General features: G+C 38.6%; 1 pseudogene; it reads left to right on the forward strand.

Moving 5' to 3' along the window:
• Positions 1-7,228: 7,228 nt before the first annotated feature.
• LOC132307115 (scarecrow-like protein 33) lies at positions 7,229-10,299 on the forward strand (annotated as a pseudogene).
• Positions 10,300-18,163: the final 7,864 nt, after the last annotated feature.

The following is an 18,163-nucleotide window of genomic DNA, read 5'->3' on the forward strand; positions in this document are numbered from 1 at the left end:
ATCTTCTTTTAATTCTGTTTCTAGAGAACAACTCATGGAAAATTGTCTTTCCTACATTTTTATGTTATTTTTAATTTTTTGAAGATAGAAAAGTATCCTTAAAAAAATTGAACTAACCACTTCTATTTCTCCATTTTTAAAATCTACCTCAACTGTTTTTTATGCATGCTATATATGAAAAATTATACGGCCGGACAAATATAATGTTTTAACATACCTGTTTCAAGAAAATGAATCAATCCTTACTAAGACCAAATTGAAATCGAAATTCAATATGTTTTTTGAAATGATTGGCAGCTAAGAAAAAAGAAAGATGCAGATGAAGATACACAAATAGGAGCAAAGAGAGGGAAAAAATAGATTTGTTGGGTTTTAATCCTAAAAAATGGGTATAACCCATGTTTTATATATTTTAAAATTTAAAAGAGGTGTCAATCTCATATTGGGATATGTTAGTGTGCAGGACACAATCTGTTTTGATAGGACAGGACTGAAGCATTATCCATTTTATTTTGTCTTAAGGACATTTCAGGTATTTTAGTCTTTGAATCGGCAAAAATATCTTTATAATTTGCGTACTTTGAGAAATGTGGAGGAGTTATTTGAACATCCCGAAGTATTTATACATTCTGTATATAACAAGTTTTTTTCTTCTTTACTACATAATTTGATCAAACTTCTTGTGTATATAATTCATTTTGAAATGTCTTAAACACAAACATATGACCAGATGATGATCACGAGTGTTAAGGAATTAATCTTAAAAGCAAAGTAGTCCATGGTTTGAGGTTCTCGATACATGGGAAAAAGCCAAAAGATGTTGGTACATTATTGTCATATTTTCTTGGTCTATATGAGTATTTGATGACACGGTATGGAATTGACTAGAAATATGTGTGTGTGTGTATACACATACATGAACATATGTAAAGTGTAAACTAATGATCAATCCTTGAAGAAAGAAGCAAGAAAGAATATATTTAAAATGTTTTATACGGCACCTGTATGTTTCCTAGGAAACACGATTGATACCTACACATTCACTCGGCAGCAGACTACATGCAATGTATTGATCCTAGTTGGGCAACCACCAAATTCGATACTTTTTAAATTTATCAAACAGTACCAAATTCTTTTGACAAATCAAAAACTGACAAAAAGGGACGATAAAGTCCCCAACGTTAGAATAATAAAAGCATCGTCATTGACTGAAAAATTGTTCAGATCTTGGAGGTTGAATGACCGAGGAACAAGCTAGCCATTTTCTTTATTGTTGTCTCATGCACTTATATATTTTAAGATAAAGTTTGGGGTATTATAGACGGGGAAAAGTGCAAAAAAACATACTTGAAGTATATCTTTCATAGAACTTTTATTCCCTATTTAAAAATGTGTGCAAAAAATACCCCTATTCTTTTCAATTTGTGCAAAAACAACCCTCAATTAATCTAATACCTATTTTACCCTCTACTCTTCCAAAAAGCCCCTATCATCAAGTCAGTGCCTGCCCTAGATCAATTGATTGACCTTTGTGAGGAGAGCCATCCGCCCGCGCAGCGCCACAGCTAGAGACGGAATAACAAGCTGAGAGGAGGGCGATGCGGATTGGATGCTGCTCGGTGAGGCCGCATCCCCTTATCAGTGCACGAACAAATATATTTCTTTCCCTAAAGAGATAGCAAGATGCAGTGGGCGTGGAACAGAAGAACGGTGCCGGTGGACAAGGACGGAAGAAACTGAGAGAACACCGACGTAGGTGCGGCCTAAACCAAAACGAAGAACAGGTCGCCGGCGACAGCGCATGATTGGTCCGGCGACGGTAAGGCAGAGGGAAACAACTTCTTGATGATGGTGTGGAACTGGATGGCACAGTGAGAAACAACAGGTCATGGATTGAATGAAAATCATGGGTACGCCTCTGCAAATCATGCCTCCGCCACTTCTCGCCGAGCCACAATCGGACCGCTATTTCACAACAAACCGCTGCCGTCCTTGCTCCACCGTTGATCCTCGCTAGCATATCACATCTCTGCTGCCATTTCTCGCCGAGCCACAATTGGACCACCATTTTCTCATCGGCATCATCTAAGTTCATCAAAACTACCGGGCTCTGCGAATCTTCTTCATCATCTTCAAGATCTCACCAACGGTTGAACTCGTTCTATAACTCACCGGAGAACGGAGCTCGCTGCAGTGTGTTGTGGTTGCAATCTTACAGACCCAATTGGTGACCAAACGACAACCCATTTCCGGTGAGTTTTATGAATAGGTCCGACAAGCGGCGTGACAACAGTTCGGCGAGTGCCTAGTCTCGCCGGTTACGATCCGTGACTCGTCGATTCATCGCCGCCGCTCCTTGCATCACTGCCATCGTTTCTTCCTTTCTCTCTGGTGTCTCTGGTGGCGTTAGAAGTTTTCCTATGAATTGCGACGACTGGTCCGGAGGTGGATGATGTCCGGTGGTGAAGCAGCGATTGGGTTGAGTGAACGACGATTGGGTGGTGTGTTTAGGCTTGGATGTGATTAGGGTTTTGTGAAGGGTAGAAACGCAACGCCAAATCAGCTGCTGACAAAGAAAGGAGAAGGTGACTTGGGGTGGAACTGGGCGGTGGGTGGTTATGAACGGGGGTGGAGAAAAATCCGGCAACTAACACAGTACATATATATATATATATATATATATATTGTTACAACCAGTGACGGAGCCAGGATTTCAAGTGAGAGGGGGCACACTGTCAAAAAATAATAATAATGATACAGAGTATATATATATATATATATATATATAAAGAAAAAGAAGAAAAAAATTATTAAAATATAAAAGGAAAGAAAAATGAAAGAACTTTAATAGAAAATAGTTAAAAAATTTCAATTGAGAAAGAAAAATTTGACTTTTTCTACTAAAGAAATTTAAGGAATGTGAAAAGTAAAAGAGAAAATAAAGAAAAAATACGAATATAATTTTAGTAACTACAAATTTGAGGGGTGCACTATATAAATTTTTTCATACATATGGAATTTTTTTAAAAAATTACCACATATATTATAGGTTGCTGGCCAATTCAGGGGGGGCACGTGAGAGGTATAAAGGAGACAGATAAAATGAGAAACCAGGGAGCTAACAGAGAAACGGATGAAGCTCCAACAGAAATATAGAAAAAAATAGCAGAGGTAACCACCAAGATGAAGAAGAAGAAGGGCCAAACCCTTTTTAGTCATTTCACATCTTTTTAAAAATTTATATACATTATAAAATGTGTTGATAAGGGCATTTTAGTCCAATTTTTATAAATAGGACTTATTTGCACAAATTGCATAGTTTAGGAGTGTTTTTTTGTACTGAAAGGGTGCAATATGCACTATATGCATACTATAAGGATGTTTTTTACACTTGACCCATTATAGATGTCTATAATGATCATGCGAATCTCATTTTTGAATGCAATAATTTCATACAAACCAAGTGCATTGTTTAAGTAATTTGGACCTATTTTTTATAAGTTTCAAAGTGAAGAGTGAAGGAGACTACGTTTAAAAGCCTTAGCAGTCGAGCAAGCCCATGGATAATTACTTTTGTGTTGCTTAATTATACATTTTTCTCTCTCTCTTCATTTATCATCAAGGTAATATTTAAATTTATTCAACTCTCAAATATTTTTTACCACTTTTCCTGCGGGAGATTCGGACCCATTTTTTTTTGATCCTTCGATAAAAAAGATTCATTCTCTTCATAAAAAATAGGAGGTAGAACCAATAAATTTTTTTTTCTTTCAATTCATCCCTGGAGTTGAATACCTCATTCAAGAATTGTTTTTTATCCAATCCATAGGAATCAATAGAAAAGGCAAATCCCTTATGATACACCAGATTCGGCTCTGTTATTGATAGAGTGAATAGATCTACCATTTCGAGTTAAGACTCATTTTTTATTGGATCTGGATCTCCTCTTGTCCTTGGAATGACTTTAATTTTTTTTTTTTTTTAGTGGGAACAACTTTGAATAATTAGATGATTAAAAACAAAAAACACAAGCTATTAATAATATGATTAAACTTATTCCGACTCCCACCCACTCTTTACCACTTGAGTTAAGACTCATTTCTTTTCGAATATGGATCCCCTTTTGTCCTCATGATGACTACTGTTGTGTTGCTTAATTTACACATTTCCTATTCTCACTCTTTCTTTTCATTTTTCACCAAAGTGAGATTCAAACTTATTTCAGTCTCACCAACTCTTTACCACTTGATCTAAGACTCATTTCTAGGTGGACCCGGATCCTTTCATGTCCTTGTGATGACTCCAGATTTTCTTTTAGTGGGGTGACGTTGAATAATTAATAGCATTAAAAATAAGAAACACAAGTTACTAGATGAACCTAATCACCAAGTGTAAATATGTTTGTCCCTCTTCTTTTTTTCTGTCTTTCGTCTTTGCCTCAGTTTTTAAGATCAAGAGTACTACTTTTTATAAATTTATAGAGTTATTTATACAATCATTAAAAGATAAACATGCAAAACTAAAACAACAAAAAAGTTGACTGAACGTGGCTCTACCATTGATATGGTAAGAGAGAGAGAGAGATGATTACTCATTTTATGACATAAAACTTTTGCGGATGGAGAATATACAATGAAGTATTATAAAAAAAATATAGTAGGGATAGTCTCTACATTTTTAAAATTGGGTAAAGTATGACCACACTTCTTGAGATTTGGTAAAAGAACACACAGATGAAAGTTATTTATTTTTTGAACAATGACACCCCTTTTCTGAAATTCCATTCAAACAAGGCCTTAAGTCATATAAAAAGACAAAATTACCCTTCAATATTTAATTCAAATATATTACAAAATATCAAACCTTACAAAATGACGTTATAGCCCCTTATATATACATACATACATATATACACACACACGGAGAAAACGTTGGTGCCTGGTAAAGACGTGAAATTGGTTGCCGCCGCCGTTGTTAGTGGTGGCTGCGGTGGAGGAGCGTGGTTAGAGGTTGAGTTTCTTAGAGGTGGGTTGTTATTCTTGAAGAGATCGGGTGTTGGGAGGCGAATTAGAGAGGGTTGGGTGACTGCCGTATGATGCGACGGTCGGTGCCGGTGGACAAGGATGGAAGAAACGAAGAGAACACCGGCGAAGGTGATTTGGAAGAGAGAAGAATAGGTCACCGGTTAAAAATTTAAATATACCCCTTCTAGTAGGTACATTCACTTGTTTTTGTTTGGAAATTTAAGACTTTCTGTAAAGGTTTAAGGGATTAATGCATTCCTAAGGCAAAAACTGATGTCAATTGAACTTCTTTTATACAAAAACTGATTGTGCAATTCCTTATTCAGGATTGACAGAAACTTGTGGTCTAACCACTCTTGGCTTTCCGGATGAAATGTCCATGATTGGAACTGTTAGTTCTATATTTGTTTATAGCAAGTTGCGTCTAGAAGAGGTTCCAGATATGGGTTACAATCCACTTGGAGATCCTCCGCGAGGTGAGATATGCATCAGAGGGAAAACTGCCTTTGCTGGGTACTACAAGAATCCAAAATTGATAAGAGAGATGATGAGAGATGGGTGGTTCCATACAGGTTAAGCATTCATTTTTTGGGCAGAAAAGTGCTTGTGGAAGAGTTGTAATCTGAGATTTTTCATGTTTTGGCGTTGTAATCTGGATAACGAAGAGATCCAGTCAGAAAAGGTTGGGAGCTGAATTGAAAAGATCGGGTGTTAGGAGGCAAATCGGAGAGGGTTGGGTGACCGCCATATGATGCGACAGTCGGTGCCGGTGGACAAGGACGGAAGAAACGGAGAGAACACCGGTCGAAGGTGATTCGAAAGAGAGAAGAACAGGTAACCAGTTAAATTCGTCCGGTTTAACGGAGAGAACACCGGCGTGGCACCGGCGGGAAAGAAGAAGCTCAACTGTGAGCTTCTCGGTTGTTCGCGGCGTGATGGCAGTAATATATGGTGACGGCGGACTCGGCTGTGATGAAGAACTGTGGCGATGAGCTTGGTTGTGAAGAAACGGTGAATTAGGGATGAAGATGGCGGCGACGGCTGAGGGGTTCGTCCGGCGGGGATTATGTAGTGTATATACATATATACATACAAACATACAAAGAGAAAAGGGTTTGGGTTTGGGTTTGATCGAAGGATATTTAAGTTAATTAAAATATCAATTTTATATCAAAGGGTAATAAGGTTAATTTATCATTATCAGAGTCTCTTTGTCCATTTTTTAAACTTGAAGGGGTGTCATTATTCAAAAAATGAGTAACTTTCACCTGTCTTTTTATCAAACTTTAGGAATGTAACTGTACTCTATCCTTTAAAATTTATAGATATATAATAAAAATAAAAGAAAATTCAGTGGGGTACTAACATAAGTCAGTCTTGCATGTTCCACAACAATTCCATGCCCATTCTATTGATTATTAAATTAGTACCTTAACACGCTACGTCTCACAATACACATGCAACATCATGCAACAAGATGTAAAATTTATATAACACATCCACAGCAATAAAGTAACACTTATATAACTATCACACCGTATTCAAATATTATAATATTATTAAATTAAGAATTTAACACTTTAATGTAATTAGTTCATTATTAATTTAAAATTATTATGTTAATAATAGTCAATTTAAAATTGTTATGTTAACAATTTAAAATTATTGTATTTAAATTCACACGATCACACAGGAATTCTTCTGATCCCTTGTCTTGGTCTTCGACTCTCGTCTAGTCACGAGAGAGTAATACGCGTCTTGGTCCCATATTCACACTTATTCCAATCCCAACGGTTCCTTTCCACGGTCCCACACGAGTTAAGAACTTAAGACGCACTTTTGGTCCTTGGTTTAGACTTTAGACTAAGACTCATGAGAGCCCAATTAGAAGAGTCCATACAGATGTCCGTGCCATGACTATTGGCTTCTTATACATTGACATTTTACCATAGATATAAGAATAGTCCATACAGATGTCCGTGTCATGACTATTGGGCTTCTTATACATTGACATTTTACCATAGATAAGTTATAATATACTTCTAGAATACATGGACTCGGTCAATAACAATAAAATTATTCACGTGCGGTTGTTTTAATGGGTGAGAACTCAAGTCTCCGCTAAAGCATGACGTGTTCGAACCTCTGAGTAAATAAATTTTCATGGGAGTATCATAACAAGTTATGTTGTAGTCAGACTGAACGCTGAACTTGTACAGTCCACATAATTTGTGAGGGTTTTACATGTACTGAGGTAGATTAGTCTCATCAGTAAGTCATGGGATCCTTCCACTGTAAAAAAAAAATTTCAAAAAAATATAACAATAATAATAAGAACAATGCTTGCCTTAGGTCGCACAAGAAGAAACCTCCTTCTTATGATGAGATGGCCCAATAAAATAGATTTTTAAAAATATTTCTGTGTTTTTTGTACTCTTTTTTTTTTTTTTTCTTTCTTTCTTTCTTATATGTGAATATCTTCTTGATGGTTAAAGTATTGTTATTGATATTAAAGTTTATGCTATTCTGATTTATGTCTCTCAGTTGTTCTTCCCTTTCCACTCTAATTCTTGTCTTTGCTGATTTGGTTTAGGTGTTTTTTACTTGAACGGGTGGATCTAGGATTTAGAAATATGGGTTTAAGTGTTTTGATGCCTAATTCAATATGCGTTCTGTAAATTCTGGGTTGTCATTGGGTCACTAAACTAGGTTCATTGAGGCTGGTGGTTGATTTTTTACTGGAATTTGGTTAATTAGGATTAAACTTTTTGAGGGTGATTTTTTATTTGGTATTGCCATAGATAGTTATGGATCCACGTTTCAGTGATTTGGCCGATTTGATGAATGATTACAAATTTGGGGAGGAGACTGCTTTACCCGGTTTTGATCAGTTCCAAAATCTTGCTGATGGATTTAACCTCAAAGATGACTCTCTGATTTTGGTTTCATGGATATTCCTTTCCTTCTTCCCACTCCAGACCCTGGTAATTTTGCTCCATCTTCAAGCGTGAGCTCGGAAGTGGAGTCTCCGGATGACCATGACCTTTCCGATACAGTTCTCAAGTACATTAACCAGATACTCATGGAGGAGAACATGGAGGAGAAGCCCAGCATGTTTCACAATCCTTTAGCTCTGCAAGGTGCTGAGAAATCATTGTATGAAATTATAGGTGAGAAGTACACTCCTCCTCCTGACCCCTCTTTTTACTTTAATCAAGACATTGAAAGCCCAGATGATCATTTCTTTGGAAGTTTCAGCGAGTATAGTACAACCAGCAGTACTAGTGCTGGCAACTCTAACGATACTTGACGGATTGTTGATCGCGGAGAGTATAAGTCGTCAGTTATACAAAGTCATACACCGGAGAGCTCTTTCCAATCAACTTTGCAGCCCAGTTCACCATGGTCATTTGACTCTACAAACAGCTTCATCAATGATTTTAATGGCCCAGTGGACTCTTCAGTCAGTTACCCAACTGGTTTCAGATATCTTTAGTGATAGTGAATCAGTCTTACAGTTCAAGAGAGGTGTGGAAGAAGCTAGTAAGTTCCTTCCTAGAGGTAATCAATTAATTATTAATTTGGAGAACTATTCATTGCCTCCAAAATCAAAACAAGAGGCTCCGGGGGTTGTAATCAAGGTAGAGAAGGACGAGAAAGAGTACTCACCTAATGGCTCAAGGGGAAAGAAGAACCATCACCGGGAGGATAGTGAAATGGAAGAAGAGAGGAATAGCAAGCAGTTGGCAGTTTATGTTGAAGAGTCTGAGTTATCAGAGATGTTTGATAGAGTTTTGCTTTTCACTAATGCAAAAGGGGAGCTTGCTTATTGTACTGCTCCTGATGAAGAACTGCAGAATGGAACGAGCAAGGCCTTGCAGCGGAATAGACAACCTCATGGATCTTCTGGAAGAAAAAGTGATGCTAAGAAACAGGCCAATGAAAGTGGAGTAGTGGATTTGAGGACTCTTTTGATTAACTGTGCACAATCTGTTGCTGTTGATGATCGCAGAGCTGCATATGAACAACTAAAGCACATAAGGCAGCACTCTTCTTCTTCTGGTAATGGGACACAGAGGTTGGCCCACTTCTTTGCAAACGGTCTTGAGGCACGCTTAGCTGGCACTGGATTCCAGATTTATGCAGCCCTAGGTTCCAAGAGAAACTCAGCTGCCGAGAAGTTGAAAGCTTACCAGCTTTAACTTTCAGCCTGCCCATTCAAGAAGATGGCGATTTTCTTTGCAGATAGAATGATTTTGGATCTAGCTTCAGTGGCTACAAAAAGAACAATACATGTTGTTGATTTCGGTATCCTATATGGTTTCCAATGGCCAGTCCTAATCCAACATCTCCCAACCATACCTGGTGGGCCTCCCAAGCTTCGAATCACTGTGATATTGTTTCCCCAACCTGGTTTCCGGCCATCAGAATTAGTTGAGGAGACAGGCCATCGCTTGGCAAAGTATTGTGAGCGCTTTAATGTTCCTTTTGAGTACAATGCCATAGCACAAAAATGGGAAACTATTAATATTGAGGACCTCAAGATTGACAGCAATGAGTTGCTTGCTGTCAACTGTCTTTATCGGTTTAAGAACCAACTCGATGAGACTGTTGTGGCGGACAGTCCTAGGGAATCTGTTCTGAAGTTAATCAGGAAGATGAATCCTGACATTTTCTTCCATTCTGTTGTTAATGGATCCTACAGTGCTCCCTTCTTTGTAACACGGTTCCGAGAGACACTCTTCCACTACTCTGCATGGTTTGATATGTTTGATACTAACATGAATCGTGATGATCAGGAGAGGTTGAATCTTGAGAAAGAGTTCTATGGACGTGAGGTAATGAATGTCGTTGCATGTGAGGGCTCGCAGAGGGTAGAGAGGCCCGAGTCAGACAAACGGTGGCAGATTTGCAACATGAGGGCTGGCTTCAAGCTCCTCCCATTGAACAAGGAGGTTGTAAAGAAATTGAGGGGTAAGGTGAAGGCAGGATATCACAAAGAGTTTGTGGTTGATGAAGACGGTCACTGGATGGTGCAAGGATGGAAGGGTCGGATTCTTTGTGCTAGCTCATGTTGGGTACCTCGGTAGAAGTGATTAAAGGGTTTATGTTAGAACCTGATCAAGGTCAGCCGGCTGGATATCTAATGATGCGGGGAAAGGTACGTATGAGTTACTCTCTCTCTCTCTCTCACACACAGTAGCATGCATGGATGTTTGTAGATATGTGCATCTTAGTTAAGTATATATACTGTATCTGTATTATATAATAATAGTTCTGCTTTAGTTTTAATCTAAAATATACAGCTTAATTCTGGCTGGTAGTGAGTGTATCTCACCTTGTAAATTAAGGAGCTAAAATTGCAGGGTTTTTTCGTATCAAATCATCTTCAGTAGCATTTACCTTCTTGAAGAAGAAATTCATGGATAACGAGGAGGAAGATAAGTTGAATCATTGAACACCATTTTAGCCATATAGTTTCGAGTGCTGTACTTTTGTTGGCAATGGCACAGCGATAGATTTGAAGGCAGAATGCTTTACTCAGAATCATAGTCTGATACCCGTCCTTAAGGACATAATTCCAAAAATGTACCTAATGTGACATGTGGAATACAACCATTTGTTTTTGATAATTCTTTTAGAACGTAGCTGTAAAAGGACTACTTTCAGAAAAGTAATCTACTAAAACGAAACACCCGTTTTCTTATTACAGATTTCCACAAGACTTCTTGTTAACGATGTGATGATGGCTTCTCCTCCTCACTCGTGGATGATGATGGCTTCTCCTCCTCCGCAACCACCGATCGCTCAGCAACCCCCACTTCGGCATTATCGAGAGCAGGGTGGTTTGCTCCTACATCATGTACCTGCACAAGAATTGAAATGCAAAAAATGTTTAGTTTTCTAAAGCAAACTGTAATTCCCAACAGCCACAGCCTCCAAAAAACAGCTCCAAGCTAACTTAAACAAAAAACAGAAGCAAGCTTGATTAAAAGCAAGATCGATTATTAAATTGTGTAAAAAACAAAATGATGCATGCGTACCTCAACCTCAACATCGATTTCACCCATTAGGTCCAGCTCTGAAGACTGCCTCCTCTGTAACAGTTGCTGCTGCTTCTTATTTGAAGTGTCGAAAGCCTTATAAGTTGTTCCATCAAGTTCTGGAAAATCATTTTTTCAAATTTGGAAACAGGTTTCCCACAGCCTCCTCAGCATTGGGCTCGGCATTATCCCCAACTGCCTGCTCAAGAATTGAAATGTAAATGTAAAACAATAAAGACACAAAGAATTGAAGAAAAAAAAAATGCAAAAATCTGTCCACCACCTCCAATGCCTCTGGAACAACACCACCATCAATACCAACTGAAACAGCCTCCTCAGCAATGTCCACCTCCAATGCCTCTAGAACCACCACCATCAATACCAACTGAAACAGCCTCCACCTCCAATGCCTCTGGAAAACACCACCATCAATACCAACCGAAACAGCCACCACCTCCAATGCCTCTGGAACAACACCACCATCAATACCAACCGAAACAGCCTCCTCAGCAAACCTCCAATGCCTCTAGAACACCACCACCATCAATACCAACCGAAACAGCCTCCACCTCCAATGCCTCTAGAACAACACCACCACCAACTAGAACAGCCTCCACCTCCAATGCCTCTGGAACAACACCACCATCAATACCAACCGAAACAGCCTCCACCTCCAATGCCTCTGGAACAACACCACCATCAATACTAACCGAAACAACCTCCACCTCCAATGCCGATTTGAGAGCAGTGATAACAGAGAGGTTCGGTCTGTTGTGTTTTTTGGTGGAGTCTGATAACGTGTTGATAATGTGAAGATTTTGGGAAACTAATGATTTTAATTTTGGCCACTGGCGTGTTAGAACCGGTTCAGAGACTTGGTACCGGTTCCACTGAATGATAGCCAAAATCAAGGAAACTTTGATCAGTCCAGTGGGAACCGGTAGCCAATTCCTGGTATCGGTTCAACTTTTCTAGAAACTTATGTACTTTACTTTCGTTGTTGGTTTTGGATTCTACAAAAGGCAATTCTTGTTGGACAAGTTATGTTCCATTGTATGGGGCTATATATATCAACACTAATCAGTATTTTTAGGGGGGGTGAAAATTAGAGAGAAATCATATGTGTTGTATGATTAATTTGTGCCAACACAAGAAAGAGCGATTGGGAGAGACAGGGAAAAAATTCTCCTTGTAATTTTTCCATAGTGAATTTGTTCGGTGTGCTCCACGGACGTAACCTTAAGATTTGGGTGAACCATGTATATCTTGTGTTCTTGTGTGTGATTTTTTCTTTGTGATTGCTTGATTATTCCTCGAACAGTGCGCGTTGTTATTTTGCGTTTCCACCACAACAACTAGAATAAAATCTGGTTGATTGTGCAAAGCAACTCCAACAACTGGTATCAGAGCCTTTGGTTTAGAACCTAGGCACAGATGGTGTTTGACGAAATTCTGAAAGTTTTTCGATCAGATCTGTCCGTTCAAGTGGGAGTAATGGCATCAGAAGATAAGACATCCACATCCATGATCAAGAAGTTCGATGGCACAAACTTCAGTTTTTGGAAGATGCAAATAGAAGACCTCTTATTTCAGAAAAATCTGTATTAACCTTTGGGAGAGAAGCCAGAGGATACAAAGGATGCAGATTGGGAATTACTTGATATGAAGGCTCTTGGCACCGTCAGATTGACGTGGTCAAAGTCAGTCGCCTTCAACATTAAAAACGAGAAAACGACGATGTCTCTCATGACAGCCCTTTCTAGTATGTATGAACAACCTTCTGTAGCGAACAAGGTGCACTTGATTAATAAGTTGTTTAACATGAAGATGGTCGAATGTGGTAAGTTCAATGAATATCTAAATGCGTTCAACGAGATAGTTGGGCAATTAGAGTCTGTTGATATCGACTTCAAAGACAAGGTCCGAGCACTGCTAATTCTAGGGCAGTTACCCGAGAGTTGGAGTGACATAGTTATAGCGATCAGTAGCTCTGCAGGGAAGACCAAGTTAAAGTTTGATGAAGTTGTGAGCATGATTCTGACTGAAGAAATCAGAAAGCAAACAACAAGGGTTTCCACTAGTAGTTCGGCGTTAAATGTTGAAAGCAGAGGCAAGGGTTCAAACAAGAAGAAGGGCAATGGTAATAGAAACACAGGCAAATCCAAGTTAAGGAATGGAAGGACACAATCTCAAAATTTCAGGAATTCTACAGATCTCAGTGATGATGAGTGTTAGAATTATGGAAAGAAGGGACATTACCTTGTTGATTGCAGACTTCCAAGAAGGGAACTGAAAGAAAAATTGAAGCAAACGTTGCCTCAGAAGAATCAGATGATGCATTGATATACTTTTTGGAGAGCAAGGCGGAGTCATAGGTTTTAGATTCCGACACATCGTTTCATGGCACCTCAAGCAAAGAGTTATTTAATAGCTATGAACCGGGTAACCTTGGCAAGGTGTATCTTGGTGATGATCAGCCTTGCAGCATCGTCGATAAGAGTGAAGTACAAATCAAGTTGAATGGATCAGCTTGGAAGTTGAATGATATGAGACACATCCCTGACTTGAAAAAGAATCTGATTTCGGTGGGACAATTGGCAGATGAAGGTTTTGTTACAACCTTCAATGGAGACTCGTGGAAAGTTTCTAGATGTGCTATGACCATTGCACGTGGTAAGAAATCTGACACTCTCTACACAACTACCAGTGCTTGTGGGTGTATAACAGTTGCAGAAAATAGAAAAGATCACAACCTTTGGCACCAAAGACTAGGTCACATGAGTGAAAGGGGGCTCAAGAATATACACTCAAAGGGAAAACTACCAGGCATACGGCCAATTGATATTGACTTCTGTGAAAGTTGCATGATGGGTAAACAGAAGAGGGTCAGTTTCAAGAAGAGTGGCAGAGATCTTAGAAAGGAGAAACTTGAGCTAGTTCACACAGATGTTTGGGGGCCAGCCACTATTTTATCCATTGGAGGAAAATCCTACTTCGTGACTTTCATTGATGATCACACGAGAAAGGTATGGGTTTATTTTTTTGAAGCATAAATATAAGGTATTTGATGTGTTCAAGAAGTGGAAGGCCATGGTAGAGAATGAGACAGGTTTGAAGATTAAGAGGTTGAGGTCAGACAATAGTGGTGAGTATGAAGACACTGGGTTCAAGAAGTTCTATTTTGATAATGGGATCAGACTAGAAAGGACTGTGCAAGAAACCCCACAACAAAATGGGGTGGCAGAACGAATGAACTGAACATTAACAGAAACAACTAGAAGCATGCGCATACATTTGGGTCTACCTAAATAGTTTTGGGCAGAAGCAGTCAATACAACATCCTATCTAATTAATCATGGACCATCGGTGCCTTTGGAGTATCGAATACCAGAAGAGGTATGGAATGGCAAAGAGGTAAATCTTTCATATTTGAAAGTTTTTTGTTGTATTGCATATGCGCATATTAGTGACCATGCTAGGGGAAAGCTCGACCCCAAGTCACTAAAATGCATCTTCGTTGGGTATGGCGGAGATGAGTTTGGTTATCGACTCTAGGATAATCAGAACAAGAAAATCATCAGAAGTAAAGATGTGATTTTCAACGAGAAGGTGATGTACAAGGATAAAGATGCAACACAATTAACTAGTCCTGTACAGAGTAAACCTGAGTTTGTTGAGTTGGATAATGATCTAGAGAGCATTGACGCGAAGTAAACAGATGAGGGTCCTTGGCCAAAACTCACTCCTATGCCTGCACCCAAAAGGTCTACGAGACCTCATGTGCCGAATAGGAAATATTTGGATTATATGTTGCTCACAGATGATGGTGAGCCTGAATGCTATGATAAAGCATGTCAGGTTGAAGATGCTAGAAAGTTGGAGTTTGCAATGGAAGATGAGATGAAGTCCTTTATCTTCAACAAAACATGGAAACTAGCCAAGTTGCCCATGGGGAAGAAAGCTCTTCATAACAAATGGGTGTTCAGAGTAAAAGAAGAACACGATGGTTCCAAAAGATACAAGACTAGAATGGTGGTCAAAGGCTTTCAGCAAAAGCAAAGCATTGACTACACAGACATTTTTTTTTCTAGTTGTGAAACTAAGTACCATTCGCTCAGTTCTTAGCATTATTGCAGCAGAAGGGTTGCACCTTAAGCAATTAGATGTCAAAACTGCTTTCCTCCATGGTGACCTTGAGGAGAAGATTTACATGCAACAATCAGAGGGTTTCTCAGTCAAAGGGAAAGAGAAACTAGTGTGCAAGTTGAAGAAAAGATTGTATGGTTTGAAGCAAGCCCCAAGGTAGTGGTAGAAGAAGTTTGATGGTTTTATGAAGCGACATGGCTACAACAAGTGCAACATTGACCATTGCTGCTACTTCAAGAGGTTTAAGTCAAGTTTCATTATCCTTCTACTTTATGTTGATGACATGTTAGTGGCAGGTTTTGATTTTGAAGAAATCAGCAAATTGAAGAAGCAGTTGTCTAGTGAATTCGAGATGAAGGATCTTGGTACAGCGAAACAAATTCCTGGGATGAGGATTAGTAGAGACAAACGGAAAGGTACTTTGCAGTTGTCTCAGGCTGAGTACGTTGAATGGGTTCTGAAGAGGTTCAACATGAATAAAGCTAAGGTGGTGAGTACTCCATTAGCTAATCACTTCTGATTATCTCAAGATCAGTGTCCGAAGACAAAAGATGAGAAAAACTTTATGGCTAAAATTCCATATGCCTCAGCCATTGGAAGTTTAATGTATGCCATGGTGTGCACAAGACCAGACATTACATATGCAGTGGGAGCAGTAAGTTGGTTTATGAAGGATCCGGGCAAGTTACACTGGGAAGTAGTAAAGTGGATATTGAGATATCTACGGGGTACCACATACAGATGCCTATGTTTCAAAAGGGGCGAAGTGAAGCTACATGGTTATGTAGATTCAAACTTTACTGGCAAGGTGGACCACAGAAAAAGTACCACCGGGTATGTGTTCATGGTGGGTACAACTACAGTGAGTTGGGTTTCGCAAATACAGAAAATTATAGTGTTATCTACTACAGAGGCAGGGTATGTAGCGATGACAAAGGCCAGTAAGGAGATGATTTGGTTATAAGGTTTGTTGATAGAGTTGGGATTCGAACAGGTGGAGAATATTTTGCACATTGATAGTCAGAGTGCAATGTATCTGGTAAAGAATTCAACATTTCATTCAAGGACCAAGCATATAAAACTTCAGTATCATTTTATCAGATCTTTGTTAGAAGATGGGGTGTTAACACTTGAGAAAATACTTGGCACCAAGAATTCGGCTGATATGTTGACCAAGACAATGATCATGGAGAAATTGAAATTGTGCGCAACTTCAGTTGGTCTTCTAGCTTTAAGACAGAGAGAAGTGCATCGACATGTATGGGACCTGCATGAGAAGAAGATGGAATGGGTTTACAAGTGTTCCAGCCTTCGAGTGGGAGATTGTTGTGTTTTTTGGTGGAGTCTGATCGCGTGTTGATAACGTGAAGATTTTGGGAAACTAATGATTTTAATTTTGGTCACTAGTGTGTTAGAACCAGTTTAGAGATTTGGTACCGGTTCCACTGAGTGATAGCCAAAATCAAGGAAACGTTGATCAACCACTGTCCAGTAGGAACCGGTAGCCAATTCCTGGTACCGATTCAACTTTTCTAGAAACTTATGTTATTTACTTTCGTTGTTGGTTTTGGATTTTACAAAAGGCAATTCTTGTTGGAAAAGTTCTGTTCCATTGTATGGGGCTATATATATCAACACTAATCAGTATTTTAGGGGGGTGAAAATTAGAGAGAAATCATACGTGTTGTATGATTAATTTGTGCCAACACAAGAAAGAGCAATTGAGAGAGACAGGGAGAAAATTCTCCTTGTAATTCATCTTTTTAATAGTGAATTTGTTCGGTGTGCTCCATTGACGTAGCCCTAAGATTTGGGTGAACCATGTATATCTTGTGTTATTGTGTGTGATTTTTCTTTGTGATTTTTTCTTTGTGATTGCTTGATTATTCCTCAAACAGTGCGCGTTGTTATTTTGTGTTTCCTCCACAACAACTGGAATCAAATCTGGTTGATTGTGCAGAGCAACTCCAACACGGTCCTCCCTCGTGTACCTGCACAAGAATACATAAACATTGAATGGATACATAAACATTGTTAAGGGGGAAACTTTTGGAATATTTTTAAGGTTCCTCAGGACTTTGCCTAGTGTTGGTGGAAAATCTAAAGCCTAGGAAAAGACTATATGTGACCAGTGACTCCAATCATATATGCTACAAACATTACAAAATAAAATCTTTTCCTAAGCTTTAGATATTACTATTATTAAGAAGCTGAAGCCAAGCTTATCCTAAAGTTGTAGTTTTCTTCTTTAATTTTTTTTTTCCCCGGGCATTACTGAAGCAGCTCGAGAGAAGAAACAGAGTGGTTGAAATCATAAGTTCATAACAAGCAGAAAAGAATAATCTAATGGCAGTTAAGGAAAAGAAAACCAACAAGGTGAGTATGGACATTATATAAAATTAACAACTTGGGCAAACTTCAGGGAAAAAAAAAATTAAATTAAAAAGTTAAAATGCATTAAGACATGGTAAGGATTAAAGAAAAAAACATGTTGCATAATAAACATAAATGTTACATAATAAACATAAAAAAAGGTTGAACAAGAAATAATGAATCTGGACTTTTGAGAGCACTGCTCTAAATCGTGTCTTGTTGGGAGATTCGACAGAGATGTGGGCAGTTTGAAAGGGATTGAGGAGTGGGCTTCTAGGATCTAGAAAATTTCTTTTGAAGACTCCAATTAACAAGGGATAAAAGTAAACTATTTTCTTAAGGACATTAAATCATTTTCAGTTCATATTGAAACTTGGTTTGTCATTGTAACAAAAATTATATTAAAATAAAATAAGTACCTCAACATCGAAAGAGTGCCTCCTCTCTAATATTTGCTTTTGCGTCTTCTTATTTAAGGTGTTGAAAGCTTTATAAGTTGCTCCATTGAGTGCTGGATATTTATCATTGGAACTTGCTTCCTGTGCCGCATGGCCCTTACCCTTTAAAAAAATCAGC

The sequence above is a fragment of the Cornus florida genome, unplaced genomic scaffold (genome assembly GCF_030987335.1).
Source record: "Cornus florida cultivar Cherokee Brave unplaced genomic scaffold, ASM3098733v1 CherokeeBrave_3.0.0_Hap2_Chr05, whole genome shotgun sequence".
NCBI classification, from domain to species: domain Eukaryota; kingdom Viridiplantae; phylum Streptophyta; class Magnoliopsida; order Cornales; family Cornaceae; genus Cornus; species Cornus florida.